This window comes from Montipora foliosa, chromosome 3 (assembly GCF_036669935.1).
Source record: "Montipora foliosa isolate CH-2021 chromosome 3, ASM3666993v2, whole genome shotgun sequence".
NCBI lineage: Eukaryota > Metazoa > Cnidaria > Anthozoa > Scleractinia > Acroporidae > Montipora > Montipora foliosa.
Window position 1 is genome coordinate 21535346 of NC_090871.1, and position 7500 is coordinate 21542845.

The window sequence follows — 7500 nt, forward strand, 5'->3', positions numbered from 1 at the left end:
AGCCTATTAATTATTACACGCTCTCTAGTGACGCGAACTTGGGCTGCCTACGGTTTAACGAAATCATTTTCACAAGCATCATTAGTCCACGACGGACATGTTTAAGAAGACTAGCATGAGGAAATTCTCTTAAGCTTCCAGCGAAGTTTGCTTTCCGTAATAAAATTAAACTCTTAAAGACTTTTGTGAGGTCCAAACATAAAAAAAATGAAAAAGACAGATCCGAAACCGAAGCGGTTATCTTTCTCTACATGCCTCCGAATCATTTGGTCGAAAAAGGAGCTTAGAAGCAAGAGAGGAGTTTTTCCTTGTACCTCTGCAGACCGAGAAGGGAATTTGCAGAAAAACATCTGGCTCTCTTGTTTTATATCTCTCAGTCAACAGTGAGCAGGATATTCCTGTACTGCATAAATTACTTGTATCTTTAATTTGGTCAGGTATCTATATGGGCAAATAAGGAGGTTGTTAGAGCTACTATGCCAGACAGCTTTAAAGACAAATACTCCTCCACTCGTGTAGTAATCGATCGCGCAGAGATTAGATGTCAGATGCCTTGCAGCCTTCTGTTGAATTCCAAACTGTTTAGCTCATATAAGAACCACGTAACGCTGAAAGGCTTAGTTGGAATTGCTCCCAGTGGAGCTATAACCTTTTTCAGTCAACTGTACAGTGGAAGTATTTCCGATCGCGAAATTGTTGAGAGAAGTGGCATTGATTTCTGAAGTTAGAGTTTGATAAAGGTGACACTGTGATGGCCGATAAAGGCTTTACAATTGAAGATCTCCTTCCACTGGGTGTGAACCAAAACATTCCACCTTTTCTAGGGTTGTATACCCAAATGACAGCATAAGATGTTATAAAGACCCAGGAAATTGCCTCGGTAAGAATACATATCGAACGAGCTATTAACAAAGTCAAGAACTTCCAAAATTGGAATAGTGTCGTACCACTTAGCCTATTTGGGGTAGTGAATCAAATGTGGAGTGTCTGTGCCTTTTCGTGCAACATGCACGATCCATGTAACATTTAGGCAAAGCAATAATGCCCTCTACAGAAAACAACACCATTTAATAAAAGCGCCAGACCCTAATTTTATGTCTCAGAAAGAGCACAGATTTGGTAAACTAGGGTTTCGCATTTTTGAGCGCCAGGAGCTAGTATACTGTCATTTATCTTCATACGTATACAGTCCTTGTGCTCAAGAAATAAGAATAAAGAAACTAATCTTACAAACGTTTTCTCTTGAAAGACATCAAGGTTGATACTCTGTTTTAGACATATGCCTCATTAATACAATTTAACAACAATGACATGCTTTTCTAATGTTTACAGAATTCTAAAGCGGCTGGCTCTATAACGTGATTGAAATAGCAGTTCTTATGGCATTCATTTTATGTGTCCCACAACTGACGATCAAATGTGATCCTCTCTACACTCATGCCTTTGCTGTTGTAAATTACACAATCACACCAGTTAGCCCCTGTAACAGCAAGTTGACCCTGTATTTGAAAGTAGTACTGATGTCCCCTTTTCAGTCTTGGCTGTCCATTTACATTTTCTGCAAAGACACTTTCATCTGCATATGCATCTAAGGTACTTTCATGAAACTTACTGAAGGGACATTTAACCTCTACCAGTCCAAAAGGCTTACTACAACTATGATCAACGACCTTGCCATCTGGCGATGCTGCCAAAATTGGACAGGCCATACTCACACTATATTCCTAGTTGCAAACATATACTCATATTCTTTCAAAGCTACAGGTTCATAGATTTTCCCATGTTCTGTCTGCTTGGAAGTAAATGGTTTGGAATGAAGCAGACTTAAACGATTGGAGTGTAATGTGAAGTGCTAAGTTTCTACTCCATATGAACCATGTGACCGTTAGCCCTGCTAATGAAGTAGATTGTTTACTAAAGAGGCATGATTTCTTTTCCTTTTTGCAATGGTGTGGAAATTAGAAGCTGTAAACCGAAATTTCCTTTCAGCACTCCATTCTTGGGAGGCTGCTTGTTCTCTTGTATTCTTCTCTATGTTATTGAGCTTTGCCGCATCAACAATAAAATGATCCAGGAGTGCTTCTTGGTTCCTGCTCAAACCATCTGGCTTTTTGTACTGTTCAGAATGTCGCAAAGAAAATGCAGGAAATTCAGATGTAGCATTTTGCTCATCATTACCATCATTACAGTCTGCTCTAGTCACTGAGTCAATATTGCAGAAAACTTGAAAATTGGACTCAGAGAACTGTAACTGATAACTTGCATATATATGAACCACTTGGAGATTTTCCAAATGTTGTTTCCTGTAAGTTAGTACCACCAGGAGACATGATTTGGGACAAGGCAAATTTAGGATTGATCTTTTGAAGCTTGTCTTTCAACATAACTTCATCTGATATTTGTGTGTTCAGGTTTTTCCTAGCTTCATACAATAAACACCTCACACCACTATCAGGATCATAACCGGTATCTAATTTGGACCTCTTTACATTGAATTCCATGACAGGTTTGGGCTTGATTTTTCCCCCCTTGCAGGTCTGTGCCACAGCTGTAAACTTAAGGTGCATGCCTTAGGTTGTGCCATATCAGATTCATGGTCCAACTCCTCATTGACATTTTGACAGCTGTACATCATAAGTGCAAGTACATGATTACAAAAGCCAGAAGATCCCGCCACGCACGTACATGAAGCATACTTTACACTTCCACTCACTAAACAAAGTGCAACTTTAAATTTATGAGGGGCTTCATTTTTGTAAATCTATGATGACACACACAAACATCGAAAAAAGAAATATTCATTATCACTAACAGGAACTACGTCCTTCAGGTATTCGTCTTCAAGGAACGCCTTGGATTTTCTCAAGCTTGTTGGAACTGTATGGCTCTGTTTACGTCGGTCAATGTTTTTCCAGACTGAGAGACATGCAAATCCATTTCCGTCTTCGTAAACAATGGCATTCGTTGTAAACTTGTTGACCACCGAGTCGATGGAAACCTTACAAAACTTTCCTTTAGCAACGGATCATTTCGAGTTTGTATTTTCTCTTGTCTCTGCTTACGACGCATGTAAATAAGGTTCTCGTCCGGATCCACAACATCTTTATCACGACCAGAGACCACATATTCAAGTACTCTACGGAAAAATTAGCACACCAGTTAATTGTGAAGAAACAGGTAAGCGACGGAAGTAAACATTAGAGAGCTTCAGCACGGGACGTTTTTGTCAACACGGACGGCGACCGGAAGTGATTTTGCAAAGAGAGTGACGTCACACTTCACAGACGTCAAGTCACAAACCTCAAAGCTGGCTATTGGCGTCCGTGGTGAAAAACAAAAACGCGAGAAGGTAAGTTCATTTTAGGTGCAATTACTCTGCTTTTTTTGGTTGATTTTGTTCTTTTCCTGCAAATGTTTGACAATCAACGTTCTAATTCCTATTATTTATGAAAGAAACTCTTCTTTGTAAATTCTACTGGCTGATGAACAACAGCGAGGCAGCGAGTCAAAAGGGAGATAAAAAAGGTTATACCTAGAATACCTTGATCAATTTTTTGTAGTCTTGAAAACAAATCCCCAATCCCATACAAGGAAAAGATTAAATTTACAAACCATTCAATTGTTAAGAATATTTTTATTGTTGTGTGATCATGATACATTGCTTAGCTGAATAGCCTTATCACATCAATAACATGGGAACGTAGACCAAATAATAAATATAATTTCATAATCTGTATCCTCTGTATATTAACAAAAAATCTTTATCATTTAAATATATTATGATGTGGGAATCACCAGTTCTGTGAAATAATCAATACATTTGAATTATTTACTTTTTTGGATGATTTATAAAAAAAAAGATATCATTACATTCAAGACCTCTTAACAATAATTTGACAAATTGCCTTGTAATATATAAAAATAGCTATGAATTTGCTAATTAGGAAATTTAAGTTGAAGAAGTAAACAATGGTGGTAGCAGGAACAATAGCCATCAATTTTGTTAATAGACAATCATTCTTTGCCTTAGTCAAATCATATTAATGCATTTCTCTCACTTTAAATAACATGAATTCCAGAAGCGTTACAATGCAATGCCATAAAAAAAAAAAACACCATTTATATTATTACAAAATACATTTCTCTAGACCCTTTCCCATAATTATGTATACCTAATTACTAACTATGACATTACACATGTATTAGAGCGGTTTTCAATAGAGTGTCGAAAGTAATTAGTGAATTGCTTTGGTTTTGCATTGTTTCATTCCGTGATTGGTTCAAAGTTCTCGCGCCACTTTTTCAACCAATCAGAAATGAAACCAAAACCATTCGTGGCTCGTGCGTGCACATTTTCCCACGCTTTGTGTCAGCTACGTGTAATTACTTCAAAGTAATTACCGGTATTTTGGTTTTGGTTTTACGACACTCGATTGAAACTCGCCCTATTTTAAGACATTTGATTAACAAAAATAATTGTCCACCATCTATTACAATTATATGTAAATTTAATCATTATTTATTATCTTTTTCCTCAAAAATGTATCCAAATTAAAACTGCTTTTGATAGTATTAGGGGTCCTCTCCTACCAAAAATGGAGAACTGAACATTTGCCATCACACCACTAGAGTGCATGTACATATCTACAGAGCTGTAATTCCTCTCAAAGTAATACATGTGCATGAAAAAATTACTCAGCTTGGTCACAGATGGTCCCTACACATACGAGCACAGATGGTCCCTAAACATACGGGCACAGATGGTCCATAAACAAGCGGGCACAGATGGTCCCTAAACATGCGGGCACAGATGGTCCCTGAGACATAAAGGACACAAAAAAAGGTCCCTCAAAAAGATATTTCAAATAAAAAGAAGGCCACAGATGGTTCTAGAACGTAAGATTACCAAGGGTCCCCTTATCTAAAACACCATTCCCATGCATAAAACCAAAATCAACAAAAATTGAAATATACAAATCTAAAAAAGGTGACAAAAGCAAACGAACAAAGAGATAATTAATTTAAAAAATTAAGTTAGCAGTTCGAAAACGCCGAGGTGAATACTAAACCTTAACACCCCTTGATATAACTACCAACGATTCCCATGATAGACATACCATCGAGAGAATATTTTCCCGCTTATTTGCAAAACGCGAAAAAATTTATAAGTCACAGACGCCGGCCTCGACCCAGTTTCACCGTGGCCACTTGGCGTTCGTGTTGACAAAAACCTCTCGTGCTTAAGCTCTCTATTAAATCTCTTGGGCCCAGTTGTTAAAACGCCGATTAATTAACCCTAATCCCAGATTAAAAATTAACCAAAGAGTTTATTTCTCTACTCTCAAATGCTGTTCAGCGCTGATATTCGGCAAGACGTTATAATAGAAGAAGTCACCCTTGAAAAACAAAAGTAAGCAAAGAAGCTTTTACCAAAAAGATGAAGTTGACGCTAATCCTGGATTAAGTTAATCGGCTTTCGAACAACCGGGCCCTGATCTCTACTTGAAATATGACATGTTTAATATCTAATCCTTTTAACCAAGTACAGTAGCAAAAAGCCCTTCTTATTATTACGACTACTGAGAAATACATCGATAAGCTTACTGGCCTTTTTTCTAACTGTGTCTTTGTTTTTAATCCTTTTGCCGGGTCGCCACGACATTTTAACCAAAAGCGAAGCTCATCGGTGGTGAGTGTTGTAGGATTTCGTCCTTGAAGAGATGCTCCTGGTAGATCGCCCGGCTAGCACTTTCAGTTTGATCAGCAGCCATTTTACCACGAGTAGACAGAACAAGGCCCAATTAGCCTCGTTTTCGCGCGTGTGGCTCCCAGTCCCTTTTCATTTGCATAGGGTGTTCTGAAAGCAGCGTTAATAGAGGGAGACTGGTTATGAAAGTCGGCGGACTTCACACGATTAGAACCATTCTCGTCCCCATCGCCCTTTTTGCTTCTCTTAGTCGGCGAGGCCTTGGCACGAGAAAAGGGCTCTGGAGACACAGGATTTCTAGGACTTCCGGAGTTGGTAATGTATGAAGTCTTGAAATGTCCATGATCATAGTGAAGGCACAATGGCGGCTTCACGAGGGGACAAGTTCACTGAGATTCCCTCTAATGTCCTGCCTCTCCTTAATTTACAGTCGATCTCTCTTCGTGAACCGTAGGTAGCGCACTGATAAATATTGTGGAGAAAAGGAAGGAAGGTAAAGTTGTTTTGCCCACTGGATATGGAAAATCCTTAATATTTTGCCTTTTGCTTTTCGTTTTTGACTCGCGGATGGAAGTCAGTGACTCTATTATTTTAGTAGTATCGCCTTTTAATTCGTTAATGCGGGATCAGTCAATCAACCTTGACAGTATGCAAGTACCATTTGTAATAATTCGTAATGGGGTTCGTCAGACTTCTCTGTGTCAGAAACGGAAGGACGAAATCAGTGCAAATATCGAATCATTTATGGACACCTAGATCAGAGGCATATATTGGAAAACTTAGGAAGGTTTTGTACAGTTTTAAAATCAGGGAAAAGGTCAAAGCAGTTGTTGTTGACGATCTAGGCACATCTCATTGAAGAATGGTAGCAATTTTTGATTTATGTAAAAACATTTTTTTCAAAATGAGCAGCTTCCCCTATTCTAGAATATCTATACACACTTTATCACTATTGAGATCAGTCAAAAAGCACGGTTATATATGTACTAGGGATGTTCTTTCTACAGTGTAACTATGGATTGATCATAACTGATGCAGAAATCAAGCCAGCCAGTCATGTCATCAAGGATGTATTGCATGGCATTATGACTTTACATGTGCGGGTACGCTCATTCTCCTTCGCACAGGATGTGATTGAGAAAAACTAGATCAGAATGAAGCAAACAAAGAGGAAGTCGCTTCGCAAGGACATTAGTTGCCAAGAAAATGAACAAGGGAGACAAAGTTAAAACTCTCCATTTATATTTAACTTACTTTTGTAAACAACACATAGCGAAGTTGTTTACAACATTATTAAAAAATCACCCTTGTTTCTAACGTTTAGTTCCAAACAATATCTTACAATGACAATGCTAAAACCTTCTCACGTGAATGTGGAACTCGTGGTAAATAATGGAATTTGGGGAATTTTGGAAAACTACATGAACTTGACAATATTATAATTCTAAAACATGTTATAATCACTGTTTGATTGTGAAAAAGTGATGGTCTATTAGTTGATACTGGCATTTGTGGTTTGCGTGCTAATGTTCTTTTCACTTTCTGCCATCTTAGGACTGCAGAAGCAAGGCTGCAACCTAATTGGGTCACAATTGGCATTGTGTAATTCCAAAAAATGTCCATAATGCCCCCCCCCCCCCTCCCCTCACAGAAAGAGTTGAAAATTCTTGGGGGTGGGGAGATCTCAAAGGCCAAAAACTTTAAGGAAATGTATGAACCTTAATTGCAATTTCTAGAGTGGTATTGTTCTCAATGATTTATCAGATAATTTTCCGATCTATTCTCTTTTTTAT